Source organism: Ailuropoda melanoleuca, chromosome 6, assembly GCF_002007445.2.
Source record: "Ailuropoda melanoleuca isolate Jingjing chromosome 6, ASM200744v2, whole genome shotgun sequence".
In the NCBI taxonomy this organism is placed as follows: domain Eukaryota; kingdom Metazoa; phylum Chordata; class Mammalia; order Carnivora; family Ursidae; genus Ailuropoda; species Ailuropoda melanoleuca.
The window spans coordinates 87767398-87785107 of record NC_048223.1 but is presented as its reverse complement, the minus strand read 5'-3'; the positions used below and the strand labels follow the sequence as shown (position 1 = coordinate 87785107).

The following is a 17710-nucleotide window of genomic DNA, read 5'->3' as shown; positions in this document are numbered from 1 at the left end:
CAGGACCTATGCTCTGAGCTCCTGAGACAGCAGCAGCCAGGCTCTGAGCTGCCTTGCCTCCACAGGGGCACACGTTCTCCAAGCATCCAGGTTCTGAAACCTTAGTCTCTTCTGGGTAGTAGCTACTTCCCACAACGATCATTTCTGCTTAATCCCAGAGCTCCATTAGCTTTTTCAATTCCCAATACCTGCGTAGTCAATTCCCTATACCAAATTCTTCCTCTGAAAATAGCCACTGACTGGGCTGTTCCTGACTGGGTCCTGATACAAAGGCTTTCAGAAAACAGACCTCAGAGAGTAACAGACAGACTATACATACACACCACACACATATTTTTATATATATTCACTTCACCAAAGAGGAGTCAACAACATAGCTAACATTTCCTAAGTACTTATGAACTGCATATATATATATATATATATATATATATATATATATATATATATATATTCAAAGAGTTCTAAGATATTCTGACCTTAGGAATGAATTCTTCTAGACTCAGTACATTTCACTGCTTCTCCCACAAATAATTATAACCTATCCAAGTTACAAGTTTGTTCAGGATAGGCTGGACTTTCTATTCTAACCTACTTGACCCAAAGTCAAAATGCTTGGAAGAATACCAAAATTTGGTTATCAAAACCGAGATTTCTCATTTCCTTAAGCAACACTACATGTAATAAAAGACTTTCTGGGTTAACTCAATAAATTGCTGTGCCCAAAAAACTAATTCAAATACTAAATCAATCTTTAAGTGGAATATATCCAACTACCAGAACTAAGAAAAAAAAAGGACAAAGCAGAACTTCAAAAATAACAAAAACCCCGACCCATATTTCACTCAGGAAACTAAATCAAAATATTCTGTATTTATGCCCTCGGTATGAAAAAACACTCTTTCAAAAATAGTCATGAGCTTTGGAAGTATGTCCCTCCCAAGGAAGATCTGGAAATAATGCGGGTGGACTTTTTGGTTGGTGACAAAGGACCAAAATAGAAAATGGAATGCAATGTGCAGGGACGATCCCACAAAACAAAGAACTGTCTCAACTAATGTCAATAGTGCTCTCCTTGTTGAGAAACACTGATTCTTGACTAAATGACCTATCACTTTGCATTATCTGAAGGCCCCTCTGTGGTTCGAGATGTTCAAGAAGCAATAGTATTAGGCCTCTAGGAAGAAAAATTATCTCGATCAAACTAATGTCTGAATGCAATTTTACTTTTACTTTACTTTTTTTTCTTTTCATTTGACCATTTTAAAAAAGAATCCTATTTTCTCTATTTACAATTTTTAAAAAAAATTCAGAGCACACAGCTTTCCCTGAAGCTCCAGGAGTAGAGATGCTCTGTCCCAGACAAAGCCACTCAGCATATTCCATCCTCCGTGCGGGAATGAAAAGTTCAGGGGAAAGCCAGTCTAACACAGTCTCAGGCCTGTGGCCAGGCCTGCAGAGACACTGTCCTTCTTTCAGACTGAATAAGCCTAAGAAAACAGTTGCCCAAGAAGCTTTTGGCAGTTATGTTGGCACCAGAAGGGGAACCAGAAGGCAGAGAGCGCCAAGAGACTAAAAGAAGCCAAGTTCTTACAGCCATCAGTGCAGCAACCTTGCCTGAAGCCTGAGTAACAGGCACTTTTCAGTTTACAGTCAATAAATTCCCTTTATTTTTTAGGTCAGAGGGAGTCAGTTTTTCCTTTAGAACCAAAAACATTCTAGTTGATAGGAAGGTTTAAGCGAAAGGCACGCCTGAGTATTCTGGGTTAGACTGGCATAAAATGAGTAATTCTGAATAAGCTAAACAACAACATAGACTGAGAAAGAGTAACTTTAAAGATAGCTCAAGTAGTATATAAATTTACTTAATAATGTGACCAGCAGCATATAATTTATTACTCCTGGTCTTTCTCCTCTTATCCCCCAAATCTGCTAGCCCCCTCAGTCTTGCCTACCTCAGCTAACGGCCTCTCTACTTTTCAAGCATCTCAGGCCTAAAATCTTGGGAGTCATTCTTGACCATTCCCTCCTTCCTTCTCATATTCCCTATCCTATCTCTCAGCAAATCCTGCTGGTTCTACCCTCAAAATATACTTGGCCCCTATGCGCTTCTCACCACCTTCACTGCTCTCTCTCTGGTCCAAGACACCAACACTGTTTGCCTGGATCACTGAACAGCCTCCTAACCGGTCTCCCCACTTCTACCCTTGTCCACCTACAATATATTCTCAACACAGCAGCCAAAGTAGTGATAGGAAGCCTGTCAGGTCACATCACCCCTCTGTTCACTCACAGTAAGAGCTGAAGTCTATAAAGGCCCACAGGACTCCAGCTCCTCCACTCCAACTGCACTGGCCTCCTTGTCCCTGACACATGCCAGGCCTGGCCCTGCTGCAGGACCTCTGCATTCATGAGTCCCTCGGCCTAGAACATTCCTCCCCCAGACATCTGTATGATTTGCTACCTTACCTCTTCCAAGGGTTTACTCAAATATCCCTTTCTTATTTACAGTGTTCTTGCTCACCCAATTTAAAACCGTAATCCCATCTTCACCCCTGGCACTCCTATCTTCCTTCCCTGATATATATCTATTTTTTTCTCTTTCGCACTTGTCATCCTATAATTTGATACACAGTTTACTATTTATTTTCTTTACTGCTTGCTACCTGCTCCAGAATGCATGCACTATAAGAGCAGGGGTGTTAGTCTATTTTTTCACTCTGTATTTCTAGCACCAAGAAGAGCGTTTGGCACATAGCTGGTACTAAATAAATATTTGCTGAGGGAATGACTTGAATATAGCAGAAGGAATTAAAACATCATGCCAATTTCTTTTACTTTTATATACAAATGAGACCTTCCCAAACGGGCTGTACTGTGGATAAACTATTCCATTTCCTTATCTCAACACAACTGAAATGATACAAAAACCACACCACTTCCTCCTGCTCACTTCGAGCCCTGACTTGTGTCAAGATCCTGTGAGGAAAATTTTCCACTGTTTTCACTGCATATACTCGAGTTTGAGATATAAATTAAAAGGTCTTAAGAAAGTCTTGTATAAGTAAACATAACTTCTCAAGATCTAAAATATTGCTTAAGGCAAACAATGGCTTGGGTTATACTTTGACAGTACCACATAGTTAAAGCAAGTTAAATAATTGTGGAAATAATCACAGACAAAAAGAAAATACAGCCCTTTCTTTGGTACAAACAATGTGGTTTGACAAAGGGAACTTCAAAGGACTATCTAAACTCAACTGCAATATTTCAGTAAGTAGACACAAGTAAAGGTTCAAAGGTAATATTTATATGTAAATTGTAAGTCACCAAAGGCCCTGAATAAGACCTGAGGGTGTTACAATCAGATCATTAGTAATTCTTCCCTGTATTTAACCATAAACTATAGGAAACTAAACCTTGAGACTTGCGAACCGGTAGGTCTACAAAAGAACACCCTCGAGTTTACAAATTGTGTGGCTTTTTTTTTTTGTTAAAGATTTTATTTATTTATTTGACAGAGATAGAGACAGCCAGCGAGAAAGGGAACACAAGCAGGGGGAGTGGGAGAGGAAGAAGCAGGCTCCTAGCGGAGGAGCCTGATGTGGGGCTCGATCCCAGAACGCCGGGATCATGCCCTGAGCTGAAGGTAGACGCTCAACCGCTGTGCCAACCCAGGCGCCCCCACAAATTGTGTGGCTTATTAAGTGGGAAGCACCTGGGAACCCACGAAGCACTTCCGGCCTGTGGATGAAACATCTACTTTTCATTTTGTTACTCTATGTCAGAACATTGCCATCATTAAAATGTGCTGATTTAGAGTGCTTTGCTGAAAAAGTTCTGTGGCATGGGAAGGACTTTTTTTTTTCCTTTTAGTATCTTTCAGCTAAGATACCTAGTTTAAGGGGCTGTGAGTTCGAGCCCTGCAACCAAAAAAAAAATTTTTTTTTTTTTTTTAAATAAGGAAAGGACTGCACATAAGCTTAGTCTTCGGGTTAGGAGACCTAAGAGTTAGTTCAAATTCTGCCTTAACTGGCTCGCTGATCCTGGCCAATTTACTTCCCTCTCCAGGTCTTAGTTTCCTCATCTATAAAATAAATAATGCCATGAAGTCTTCCACCTCTCAGTCTGTGAGTCTGCAAACTGCTCTCACTGAATACAGCGCTTCATGAAGACTTCACCTAAGAATTACCTAGGGGTTACTGTACCTGAAACTAATATAACACTGTATCTTAACAATACCGGAATTAAAATAAAATAAAATAGAGTGGGTTTACCACCACTGTTTAAAAAAAAAAAGAAAGAATTACTTAGGTGCTGAGTGAAGCAGGGTAAACACCATAAATTCCCACCCTCTTTCTCTGAAGTAACCACTATTCTGAATGTGGTATTTAACACCATGTCTCCATAGGCTTTTGCTGTATGTAGTACATATCCCAAACAATATAGAGCATTGCTTTGCCTATTTGTGAATTTTTTGTAGCTGTATAAAAACTGTATTGTTCTATACATATATTTTTATATTTGCTTATTTTTCACTCAACATTGTGAGTGACTTCCATGGTAGATACATGTAGTTCTTTTTCATTCATTTTCATTGGTATATAGAGCATTCCATCCTATGACTATCTTACAGCTGTATTTATCCATTCTCCTACTGATGGACATTGTAGGTGGTTCCATATTTTTGTATAAGCAATGATTACAATAAGCATAATAAGCAAAGCAATACATAAACCTGAATAGCTGTTTCTGTTGTTGCTTGAGCAAATAAACCTGCAAGGCAGAATCCCAGAAGTAGGATTCTGGGTCTAATGGCAATCTTGGTAGATATTTTGGTAATTTCACTGGGACTGTACTATTTTGCACTTGCAAATACACAACACTGATACAAGGACAATTTTTAAATACTCCTGAAGGACACAGCATAGGAAAGACATACTGCATTCTGAGTGAAGCAGGGTTAACACCTGCATTATGTACAGAAAGCCTCAATATCATGTATGTCAATTCTTCCTATGTTAATTATAAATTTACTGATACTCTTTATCACATTAAAATTCCCTTCTATGCTTGCTAAGAGTTTTTCAACATAAACAGTGTTCGATTTTATTTTTTTTTCTCCATCTATGGATACAATCAGTGTTTTCCTCCTTCAGTGTGTTAATGGATAAATTAATTAGCAATAATCCATATTAAAAGCTTTCTTAAAGAGACCATCTGTGGTAGTTTTTAAAGATGTCCACGAATTCTTTCATATTCCCTTTTTCAAGAGTTGGAGCCTAATTACTTTGAGCGTATGCTAGACTGAGTAACTCCCTTTTAACAAACAGTAGAAAGTGAAAGTGACAGAGTACATGTTCTGAGAGTAGTCTTAAAAGGCAATGCAGCTTTCTCTCTGCTCTTTCCTGGGTCATTCATTCTGGGCTGAGGAACTGAGGCCTCCTGCCAATAGCCATTTGAGTGTGCCATCTTGGAAATGGATCCCCCACACCCCCAGTCAAGTTTTCAGATGAATATAGGCCCTGCTGACATCCTAACTACAACCTCATAAGACACCCTGAGCCAAAATCACCCAGTAAACTGCTCTTAACTTCCTGTGTTAAGTTTCTGTTGTTTCAAGTCCCTAAATTTTGGGATAAATTGTTATGTAGCAATAATTAACACACTATCTCTGGATTCCTGGGATAAATTCAATTTTGTTATTATTGAATAATAAATTGTCTGGTCTTCATCCCCGGTTACTAGAAGGGAACCCCTGAAGTAAATCCTTGGAATTTCCTGGGTAATAGGAGTGTCTGTTATGCACGAGCCTCACAGATCATACCTGAGTTTATGACTCAGGCTTGAGGCTAGTCACCAAAAAGGCCAACCATGTGATCAGAACGATGGGGAGGGGACAGGGCTGAAGACTGAGTTCAATCATGTGGCCAATTATTCAATCATGACTACACAATGAAACGCAGGTAAAAACACTATATACCATAGCTCAGATTAGTTTCCTGTTTGGTAAATATATCAGTGTGCCAGGAAGATGACACACCCTGATTCCCAGAGGAAAGGAGGCTCCACATCTGGAACCCTCCCAGACCTCACCCTATGTGTCTCTTCATTTGGTTGGTCCCAATCTGTATCCCTTATAATAAAATGATCATTGCACATGTACCACTTTCTTGAATCCTGTGAGTCATTTTAGTAAATCGTCAAATAAAATTTGAGGGAATCATGGAATCCTCCTGGATTTGCAGCTGGTTAGTGAGAAGTCCAAGTAGCCTGGAGACCTCTAAACTTGTTACTGGCAACTTAAAGCAAGGGCAGTCTTGTTGGGGACTGTGCCTTTATGTCAGTGGAGTCTGCCACTAACTTTGGGTAGGTATTATCAGAACTGTACCGCAGTCCTGTAGATACAATTATGTTTAAATACACTCCTGGATTTGTTTTGCTAATATTTTGCATCTATGTGCATAAGTAAGACTGGGCTATCATATTATCCATGTCTGGTTTTGGTATCGAAGTTATACTAACCACATAGAATAAGCTGAGAAACTTACCCTATTTTGCTGTTCTCTGGTATACTATGTATAAATTTGGACATATCTACCACTAGAATAGTTTGACGGAACTCAGTTTTAAAATCATCTGGGCCATGGGGTGTGTGACTGGCTCAGATGGTGAAACATGTAACTCTTGATCTTGGGGTTGTGAATCTGAATGCTGCATGAGTGTAGAGATTACTTAAAAATAAACTCTTCAGGAAATAATAAAATCATCTGGGCCAAGGGCTTATCTGTGAGTACATGGGAGGGAGCTGATGTTTCAGCATAAATTAAAATTCTCTAATAATTATAAGAATATCCAGGTTTTCTATTTAGTCAGAGTCAATTTATTAAGTTACATTTTTAAAAAGAAAATTGTTATTTAAATTATTAAATTTATTGACATAAAGTTACTCAAGGTATTCTCTTATTTTTAAGAAAAGCATCTCTTCTATATTTGAAGTTACACTCCTCCCTTTACATCCCCAATACTATTTGTGCTTTCTAGGTTTTTCTTGGTTGTTCAAATGGTTTATTTTATCAGCCTTTTCAAGAACCAATTTTTGATTTTTGTAATCCTCTCCTATGTATCTTAAAAAAATATTTTTTCCGTTAATTTCAAACCCCAATTCTATCATGGATTAGCTAGAAGCTTGCATTAAGTTTCTCTCTGTGCCTCAATCCTCTCAGCTACAAAATGGGAATAATAACAGTACTCACCTCACAAGGTTGTAAAGATTAAATAAGATAATCCTTGTAAAGCATATGGAACAATGCAAGGGCTAGATAGTAAGTGCGGACATTTTTTTTTTAAGATTAATTTATTTATTTGAGAGAACGTGTGCATGTGCACATGCACAAGGGGGAGGGGCAAAGGGAGAGGAGAAACTCCAAGCAGACTCCCCACTGAGCACAGAGCCCAAAATGGGACTCAACCCTACCACCCTGAGATCACAACCTAAGCCCACACCAAGAGTCGGATGCTCAGCTGACTGTACCACCCAGACGCCCCACAAGTGCCGGCTTTTACCTTCATCATCTATTTATTTCTCTTGAATTTATTCTGTTGTTCTTTCCCTAATTTGTTAGACGCTTAGCTTATTAATATTTTTAATTTTTAATATGAGTATTTAAGGCTTTACCGTGTCAGACAAGTATTAATACCCAAATATACTTTATTATATTAGATCTAGGTGTTTTCTGACTTGTACTGGCATTTCACTTTTGGCCTGCAGGATTTATAGAAGTATGTAATTTTGAACCATGGGTTTGTATATACTGTTATTCATTTTTAACTGAAGTGCATTTGTTGGCAGAAAATATGGGTGATATGATTATTTGAAATGTATCAGAATTACTGATATTTTGAAATGTATTAGAATTTGCTGTACAGGGTAGTAAATGGTCACATTTAATAAATGCTAGCGTCTAGAACAAATGAACTTGTCATGCTCTCTGCTTAAAAATCTATGAATATTCTCATTTTAATAGGGCGGAATTATCAAGACATAAGAAGAACTGTTAGAATCTGGCCTCTGCAGGCTCTTCTAACACCATCCTCCCACTCCTCCATATCCTTACAATGCTCCAACTGTACTGAAATCTCTGTAGCACTCTATCTTTAAAGGCATTCCCTTCAGACTTCCATTGTTTTGCACAGCCTCTGGGCTTTACCAGGTTAACTCTAATTCATTCTTCGAGACTCGATCTATGAGTAATCTTGGCAGGCAACCCCTGATCCTTACTCATCAGGCTTAGTGAGCTGTCCCATCTCTGTACTTCTGGTGCACCCAGAACATGTACCGCAGCTGCTTCACAGCTCTTGGCTAACATTCATTTAAAAACGATTTATTAATCCCTTGGTATGTGCTCTACACTGATTACACAACGGTAAATGAAGCAGATATCACTCCTCCCATTAAGAGACGTATATAGTCAGGCGATATTTGGACTTATCTTGCAGCTTTTGTAATCTCCATTTTCTGGCACACTCCTAAGCAAAGCAGTAAGTGTTCAATAAACGAATAAAAGGAATAAAAGATATATAATATCTTAAGGGAAACATAACTGAGGAGTTAAACCCATTACAAAAACCACATAATATAATATTCTTTATAAGTATAGTGGCATCTGAAAACGCATCTCCAAACCTTACAGTTACAGCCAGTAACTACCAGTCCAACAATCTCTATCCAAGTACTAGCTCATGAACTTCACTCCTATTATCACCTCTGGTGATTTCTAGATATCAGAGAAAAGAAATTTAGATCCAAGTCCTGAAATAGGAAACCTTAATATATCAAAAGCCCTCTTCCTAAAATATTTCTGGCTTATTTCATGCTTTGAATTATCTTAGCTCTAAGTTTATTAGCTTTTCCTTATCATACTTTTTTAATAGTATGAAATAAGAAATTCAATTTAGTCTACATACTTTACATATATTAACACATTTAATCTTCTTACGAACTTTTATAAGCCAAGCATTCTCATCATGAATAATTTTATAAAAATAAATCTGAAAATAAAGCAGTGTATGATTTTTTAAAGAAAGGTATTGAATACCAAAATTAATTCGAGAGGAAGTAGAATACCTAAATACCCCAAGAAGGTAACTATAAAGGAGAGGTCACCGAACTGGAAAGGAGATGGAGGAGAGGGTAATAAGGAGGGCAGTGGAGTGGGAGGGCAGTGAGGAGGAACACAGGCTTTGGTGTATATTGTTCAAGATTTTATGTAAGAGCTCATCAGACCTCCTATTAGTCCCTTAAAAACAAAGAACAGATGGGAGGGAGCGAGGGAGGAATGTAAGAAAGGAAGAAAAGGGAGGAAACAGATGAGCTCAAGAGTTAAATTGGAATTTCTGAGATAACTTGGATTGGAAACCATCTTACAAACAAGGTGGAAGTGTAAGACACTAGAGAAGGAAGGAAGTACTGGAGATGGAGCATAAGGATAGGAATGGAAACGGCACTACAGAATATGAAAAGATGCTGCTGAAAATCCTGTGGCATGCTCTCCCCACAGTATCACATACAGCTGTAGTATCACAAACGGCTACCTGAACCTGCAAGTACCCAACACAGAGAATGATCAAATATATAAGTAAGCCAGGAATGTATCTGTCGACTTAAATTAAGAATCATGGTATCTCAGGGGCTCCTGGCGGCTCAGGTGGTTAGGCGTCCAACTCTTGATCTCAGATCAGGTCTTGATCTCAAGGTCATGAATTCAAGCCCCACACTGGGCTCTGTAATAGACATAGAGCCTCCTTAAGTAAGCAAGCAAGCAAGCAAGTAAGTACGTAAGTAAAGAAAGAAAGAAAGAATAATAGTATCTTAGGTATGAGGAGGCAGTCTTCACGGAAGACAATAGAAATAAACTTTCTCTGTCTCCCTTGGGGGGGTGGGGTGGGTAGCATAATAACCCAAGAGCCTAAGGGCAAGGTCCAGAGGATGTCTATAGGATGAGTTCTAGATTTCTCTACAGAAGAGAGTAGGTGTGGAGCACCTGGGTGGCTCAGTCAATTGAGCGTCTTACTCTTGGTTTCAGCTCTGGTCATGATCTCAGGGTCTGAGATCCAGCCCTGGGTCAGCTTCCCGCTGAGCAGGGAGTCTGCTGGAGATTCTCTCTCTCCCTCTGCCCCTCTTCCACCCCAAGCTCTCTCTCTTGCTGAGCATTCTCTCGCTCTAAAATAAATAAATAAATCTTAAAAAAAAAAAAAGGCGAGTAGGTGTAAGACTAAATTTTCAATGGTGTGCTGGGAGATACCAGTAGGAAGGGTAGAACTCAACAGTAAGGGTAGAACTCATCTTTTCTTCAAGGCTGGAGCTCTAACTGCTTTTCTGTAATGCAGGGTTTCAAAAGGCTGTCAGATCTAACAGATCTGCTACACTGCTCAAGAATCCTGCAGTTGCCAGTGCATGGAGGCACTGAGGAGACTCTTCCCAGAGCTCTAAGACATCAGTAACAATTTGTTGGCTTCACTGTTATCAGTCCACCGGACAGAAACAACTCCGACTTCCATGCTGACTGGTTTGCCACTGAACAATAGATGCCTACAGCCAGAACTAAATGAGTGCTTAGGGAACCCAAGACCCCCAGAAGTGGGTGCAAAAAAATGCAATTCGCTTAAAGGGAACTCAGCAAGCAGAGAAAAAGCTAAGCTCAAAATAAGAACAGGTGGCTTCAACTTCAGTAGAACAGAAGAGAATGTGTGACAGTGCACAAGCAGGACACCCAGAGGCATCAGTCTTATCAGTAAAGGAGAAGCGACTCATGGATGTCAAAGTACAGGAGCTGCCAAACAGGCTATCGGTGCAAGATTTCGCTCCCAAAGACACTGTCAGAGCATTTCAAAGAGGATCCCCCCATTATGACAACAGTGTGCCAATGTGAAGAAAGTGAGCACCTCTGGGTTTCGATGGTGCTAGCAGATGATGTGCTTTTCAGTTACTGCTTTTCTCCTAAGCAACTCAAACACGAACAGCTTAAAAAAATCTTAAAAGAAAAAAAAGGGGGGGGTGCCTGGGTGGTTCAGTAGGTTAAGCATCTGCCTTCTACTCAGGTTAGGATCCCAGCGTCCTGGGATCGAGCCCCTCGTTCGGCTCCCTGCTCATGGGGAGCCTGCTTCTCCTTCTCCTCCCCACTCACGCTCTCTCTCGCTCTCTCTCAAATAAATAAATAATTTTAAAAAAAAAATGAACTGCTATGAAACCACTGAAGAGCCACTAAATAGGGCCCAGCAAGAAGGGTACACTCTGTATTCCTTATCATGACCTTTGCCCTCCACCTCCCCTTGAAGAACTTAATCTTTGCTGACTCCTTTTATATCCTAATTGAGAATTAATGCTCAATGAAAGATGACTGTACATTTATTTTTTTTTTAAAGATTTTATTTATTTATTTGACAGAGATAGAGACAGCCAGCGAGAGAGGGAACACAAAGCAGGGGGAGTGGGAGAGGAAGAAGCAGGCTCCTAGCGGAGGAGCCCGATGTGGGGCTCGATCCCAGAACGCCGGGATCACGCCCTGAGCCGAAGGCAGATGCTCAACCACTGTGCCACCCAGGCGCCCCGATGACTGTACATTTAGAAAATNCGATCCCAGAACGCTGGGATCACGCCCTGAGCCGAAGGCAGACGCTCAACCACTGTGCCACCCAGGCGCCCCGATGACTGTACATTTAGAAAATTTTTTTAAAATTTTGGAAGTGACTCAGAAGGCTGATTAGGACCTAGAGAAGAGGCTCTCAGCACATTAAGCTCCAGTGCAAAGCTGCCCTGATTTTCAATCAACTCAAAGGTACTAGAGATAATCTGTGGTAGAAAGAGAGGCCATGTAGATTCTCTGGCAAGTTCCAATATTAGAGATGGAGGATAGACCTCTACATTTTCTGAGGCAAGGATCTGATCTCTCTAATGCTGTATGAAAAGTGTAGTTCCTAGCATGATATTGGGCCCTAGTAAAGAACCCAACCATGGAACATCAAGGATTTAGTGACCAGGGCTACCTATCATGATCCACCAAGTCCCAAGGGCAGGTGCAGCAGTAAGTTACTGAACAATGGAAATGGTATTTTTGTAATAGACCTGGGCAGTTCCAGAGGGCACTAGTAAATTACAAGTGGTAGCCCAGAACCTCACATCACTAGCTCCTATTACGCGGATGTCTTTACTTCTGCTCACACCAACACTTTATGGTAGGTTCCTGGTGACCAATAGCAAAAAGAAAGACCTGGGGCCTGGCTGCCAGAGACAAGTCAAAACTGGGCTTCTACTGCTCTGCAGCCTTCCCTGGATGACTCTGAAAGACAATGTAGAGGAAGAAATTCTCTTGGCGGGCATGGCAAAGGGAAAAGTGACCAGAGAAGAAAACACATGGACTCCTTGGGAGTGACGAATGGTATGGCTGACTGGTAGGGGGATGGAAGGAACAAAAGTGGAAAAAAAACTGGAAAATAAGAGACAAGGCATCTGGAGAAGAGGCATATTGATGGTTCTACAAGAGTCAGCCCCAAATGCCAATCTTTATACCTTATGGTAATGCCCACCACAAGGCACTAACAGAGGAGGTGCAGTTAACTTTCTAGTGTTGAACAAAACAGTGGGGAAAAAAGGGGCAGACTATATGTAGCAAAACCTAACTAAGTCAATTTAATACATACATACAAATGCACACACCAATAACACTGTAAGGATACATTCATTCGAGGCCATAAAGCAAACAAATTAGAGTGGTTTCCTATGGCAGGAGGAGATGAAAAAGAGAGATCAAGAAGAAAGGAGATAAAATCTATCAGTTGAGAATTTTATAAAGAACAAAATAATTTTACTGCCATAAACAGAAGACGTGATTAACTCAGGTTTCTGAATCACAGTCTGAATGTACTGTCACAATATTAAATGGAAAAGCCGATATTACTCATTATGAATCGGAGGTTCTCAAAATAAATATACAACTATGAAAATATTTTTAAAAATTCAACTGTGTATGATCTGAAATCATTGTGAATACTACCAGCAGTACGCATTCCACACTTTGGGAAACACTGCTGTCACTATTCTGGGATAAGAATGATAGAGGGGTTCTTTTAAAAAATATATACATATAAATGTAATAGAGTACAAATACGAATTACTCTGAGAGCTTAACTAGATTTACTTTAAAGAGAAAACCTGATAATAATTCAATCACAAAGCTTTCCTCAATAATGTAACGTCTTGCAGTTATAAAATGTATAATTACAAAACAGTGACTACTTAATTTTCAATATAAAATGTTGGAATATTTCTAAATATTGCAAAGTCCTAAATGAGTTGTCAATTAAGGGTTGAAAAGGACTTGAATAAAAACATCAAGACTAGCTAGTTTTGTATCATGAGGTAACTTAGAACCTTACTATAAGGTATTTCTCTAAGGACATTACCATACTAATGCTTATCTGTTAACATGAAACCACTGAATTCTGCTTGATGAATTTCTTCATAGATCCCAATTCACCGAGCAGTAATTCCATTAAAACAAGATACCACCCTTCAGTAAAACTGTCAGAATTATACCTAAAGAAATATTTTAAACATTCTTTTTACTAAATAGTATATAGTATTTAAAACTATAGCAAAAGAGGGGCGCCTGGGTGGCACAGCGGTTAAGCGTCTGCCTTCGGCTCAGGGCATGGTCCCGGCGTTCTGGGATCGAGCCCCACATCAGGCTCCTGTGCTGTGAGCCTGATTCTTCCTCTCCCACTCCCCCTGCTTCTGTTCCCTCTCTCGCTGGCTGTCTCTATCTCTGTCAAGTAAATAAATAAAATCCTTAAAAAAAAAAACAAACAAAAAACTATAGCAAAAGAGATAAATATGACCAGAACAGTATTTCTTTAAAAACTGCTCTTCTAGGAAAGGATTACTTTTTAAAAATTAATTAAAAAAATAAGAGTAAAAAGGCAATACTTTGTTTTTTTCATAATATCTCCCTTACAATATGCTAAGGCTCGAAAAATAATGTACAAAAATATTTGTTGTATATAAACAAATGAAGAAACCAGAAGACATTAATTTTAATGTTTCTTTAAATTTAGAAAACTTAGGGGCACCTGGGTGGCTCAGTCACTTAAGCATCTGCCTTCAGCTCAGGTCATGATCCCAAGGTCCTGGGATTGAGCCCCGCATCAAGCTCCCTGCTCAGTGGAAAGCCTGCTTCTCCCTCTCCCTCTGCTGCTCCCCTTGCTTGTGCTCTCTCTGTGTATGTCTCTCTCTCTCTGTCAAATAAATAAAAAATAAAATCTTCAAACTTCGAAAACTTAGATACAACCAGATTTGAAAAATTACTTATGTTTGCTATCGACGTGGCCCAACATTATCTGTACTATCCAGACAGAACGCATGGGCATCATCACCTCTTTCCAACATACAGTCAGAAATTAGTGTTCCTTCTTCCTTGACAATATCTATTCCACATGGTCTTTCTTTTCCATTTCCACTGCTATTACTTGGATTAAATTCTGATTACTTCATACCTAACACCTCCTAAAACCTTCTGAGCAGCCTGACTCCTAATTCCATTTCCCTAATGATGTACGTTCACACATCACTGCTAGAGCGATTTCCCTAAAGTAAAATTTTCTTTATATCACACTTCCTACCCTCTCCAAGATCTCTACCATATTCCTAGGGAAATATTCATTTTCTATCAATCGGCTTTTCTACAAATACCTTTTCTTACTTTATCTATCCAAATTCTACTCATCTTTCAAAACCCACCTCAAATAATCCCTCCTATATTCTGTCTGTACTTCTCAGTGCTATAGAACCCTGATTAAGAAGTAATGATTCACTCTTCTGGCATTTATCACTTTTACCTGGCAGTGTTGGTTATCACTACTCATATTACTTACATACATACCTTACAGATACGACTATAAACAGAGGATGGGGACCACATTCTTTATTTTCTGATTCCTCCTTTGTGACTTGCTGTTGTATAATTTAACAGGGACCAAAATAAGTAATATCCTGTAGAACAAAAATAAGTGCTCTGGGGCCTTAAACTAGGAAGGAACATATTCTTAGAGTCAAAGAAATATAGATCAGAGGTACCTTGGTGGCTCAGTCAGTTAAGCAACCGACTCCTGATTTCAGCTCAGGTCATGATTCCAGAGTCATGAGATCAAGCCCTGCATCGGGCTCCACACTGGGCATGGAGACTGCTTAAGATTCTCTCTCTCCCTCCCCTTCTGCCCCATCCACTCCCATCACCCCCAGCACTCATGCGCACAGGCTCGCTTTAAAAAAAATATATCTATATCTATATATATCTCTATATAGATATAGATCAGAAAGGACCTCAGGGATGAATCTGCACTTGAGATGGGTCTTTAAAAGTTGACAGGCCTTCCACAAGAAAGAAAAAGTGGAAAAAGCATGTCAGGAGAAAAGAGTAATATGAACAGAGCAGGGAGAAACACAAGGCAATTTCAAATCACTGGTGGGGGGGTATTATACACACATGTAGGGGTACAGAAGAAGAAAATTAAACATTTGCTAAATAACCAATGCTTACAGATTTTCATAATTTCAGGTAAGCTGACCCCTATCTTAATCAAGAGCCTCATTATTTCTTGCTTGAAATAATTAAAAGCATCCTAATTGTCTCTCTGCTTTTGGTAACCTCCTCCCCCTTCCAAACTATCATCCGTATCACTGCCAGATTAATTTTAACAAAACACAATTATGATCCCGAAATGCCTCTGTTAAAATTTTTCAGTGACTGCCAACTATTCACAAAATAAAGCCTAAACTCCTTACCGTAGCATTTGGAGTTCTTCACAATTAAGATCTCTCCCAGACTTGTCTCTCAAAGCCTCTCTCATACCCTGAATTCAAACCATACAAAATGATTTCTCCTGTCTTTTGTACATTCGATACATCTCAAGCTTCCTTTGCTTATGCTGGGCTCTGTGCATGAAATTCTCTCACCTCCCAAATTCCACTCAGCAATCTTTCCACTCATCTTTCAAGACTCTACTCAAGTAACATTTCCTATGTGAAGCCTCCCTGACAATTCTCTCCTCTAACAGTATTAAGACTTTTCTAGGTGTTGTCAAATACACCTTTTCAATTTCATATAGCACTTTTCCAACTGCACTTGAATTAGTTGTTTTCATACTCATCTCTAAGCAGACTATTTCAAGAGCAAAGCAAGGAACCCATTTCACCGAACATTTTGTATTCTCAGTGCCTAACACAGTGCCTGGCATAGAGTAGGTATTTAGTAAGTGTTTAAAGAGAGAAGGAAATGGATGCAGGCAAAGGTATTACTCACTTAATGCTATACTGTTAAGGGACTTTACTACTGGAGTAGTTTGTCCATACTTTGGCAGGGCAAAAAAGAGTCACTGACAGTACATGCAGAATTATCTTTCAGAAGATTTCAGCTGGCAGTAACATGGAGAGGGAAATGAGTGAAGAGAGGCACAGAGCTGGGAGAGCCCTGAAATATTTTAAGTGAAATGTAACAGAAGGGCCTAACCTTGGATGGTGATGGGGGGATTGGAAAAGAGAGAATGGAAACATTCACAGCACATTACAGAGGTCAACAGATGGGACTGGATCTCTGACTGAGGGCAGGAAGGAAAAGGTGAGGAATCAGATTCAGCACTGAGACTCTGAACGTGGGTGACAGAGAGAGGTCCAGATACAGACATGGGAACCCTGGTGTGAAGCAAGCAGTTGGAAAAACGGGCCTGAAGGTTAGAGAGAGTGTCATAACGGAGATGTGATCAAGAGTGATCAAGAGATCACCTTAGAGGTGACTGCTGAAATGAGATTAGGAAAAACATTGAGAAGAAATAGAAAAATTTCAAAGATAAAATCTTGTGGAGGTCATTACTTAAAAGCAGGAGGAGAAGGGGCGCCTGGGTAGCACAGTCGTTAAGCGTGCATCTGCCTTCGGCTCAGGGCGTGATCCCGGCGTTCCGGGATCGAGTCCCACATCGGGCTCCTCCGCTGGGAGCCTGCTTCCTTCCTCTCCCACTCCCCTGCTGTGTTCCCTCTCTCGCTGGCTGTCTCTCTGTCACATAAATAAATAAAATCTTTAAAAAAAATAAAAATAAAAATAAATAAAAGCAGGAGGAGAACAAAAAGAAATTATGAAGGAGCAATTAAAGAAATAGAACTAGAAGAACACAGGGTCACAGAAACCAAGAGAACTGCAAAAAAGGGAAAACAGCAACTACTCCAGTGATCAAAAAGTATGAAGCCTAATAAAAGACAATTAAAAAGTCATAAGTATTTTTCAAAAGAGCAAAGACACCAGTGGGGTAGGGTGAGAAAAAAGAGTGCACGCTGAGGAAGCAGCAGCAGGAAGCAAAGCCAACTACTTCAGGAGGAAGAAGTACAGACCACTTCATAGTGTGTGTCCTATTCATTCTTCTAAAATATAGATTGCTGAAGAACTCAAACCTTCTACCTGATAATCTGAGTCTGTAAATGGACTGAAAATAATGAACCCGACTTCTCCATACATACTGTCTTAGAATGGCTTCTTCTCCCCCATCCCTAGTGTTACTGCAGTTCCTGCTTCTTTAAATAAACTCCATCTTAAAGACCTATATTTTAAGACATTTGTATTCTGAATTACATAATGTGTGAAAGTTTCAAAATAATATAAATATCCAT

At 39.6% G+C, this 17710-nt stretch overlaps 1 protein-coding gene across 1 annotated transcript in view; it reads right to left on the bottom strand.

The window, feature by feature from the left end:
* Positions 1–17710, bottom strand: part of BMPR1A (bone morphogenetic protein receptor type 1A) — a 76678-nt gene that overhangs the window by 43823 nt on the left and 15145 nt on the right. The window lies entirely within an intron of this gene.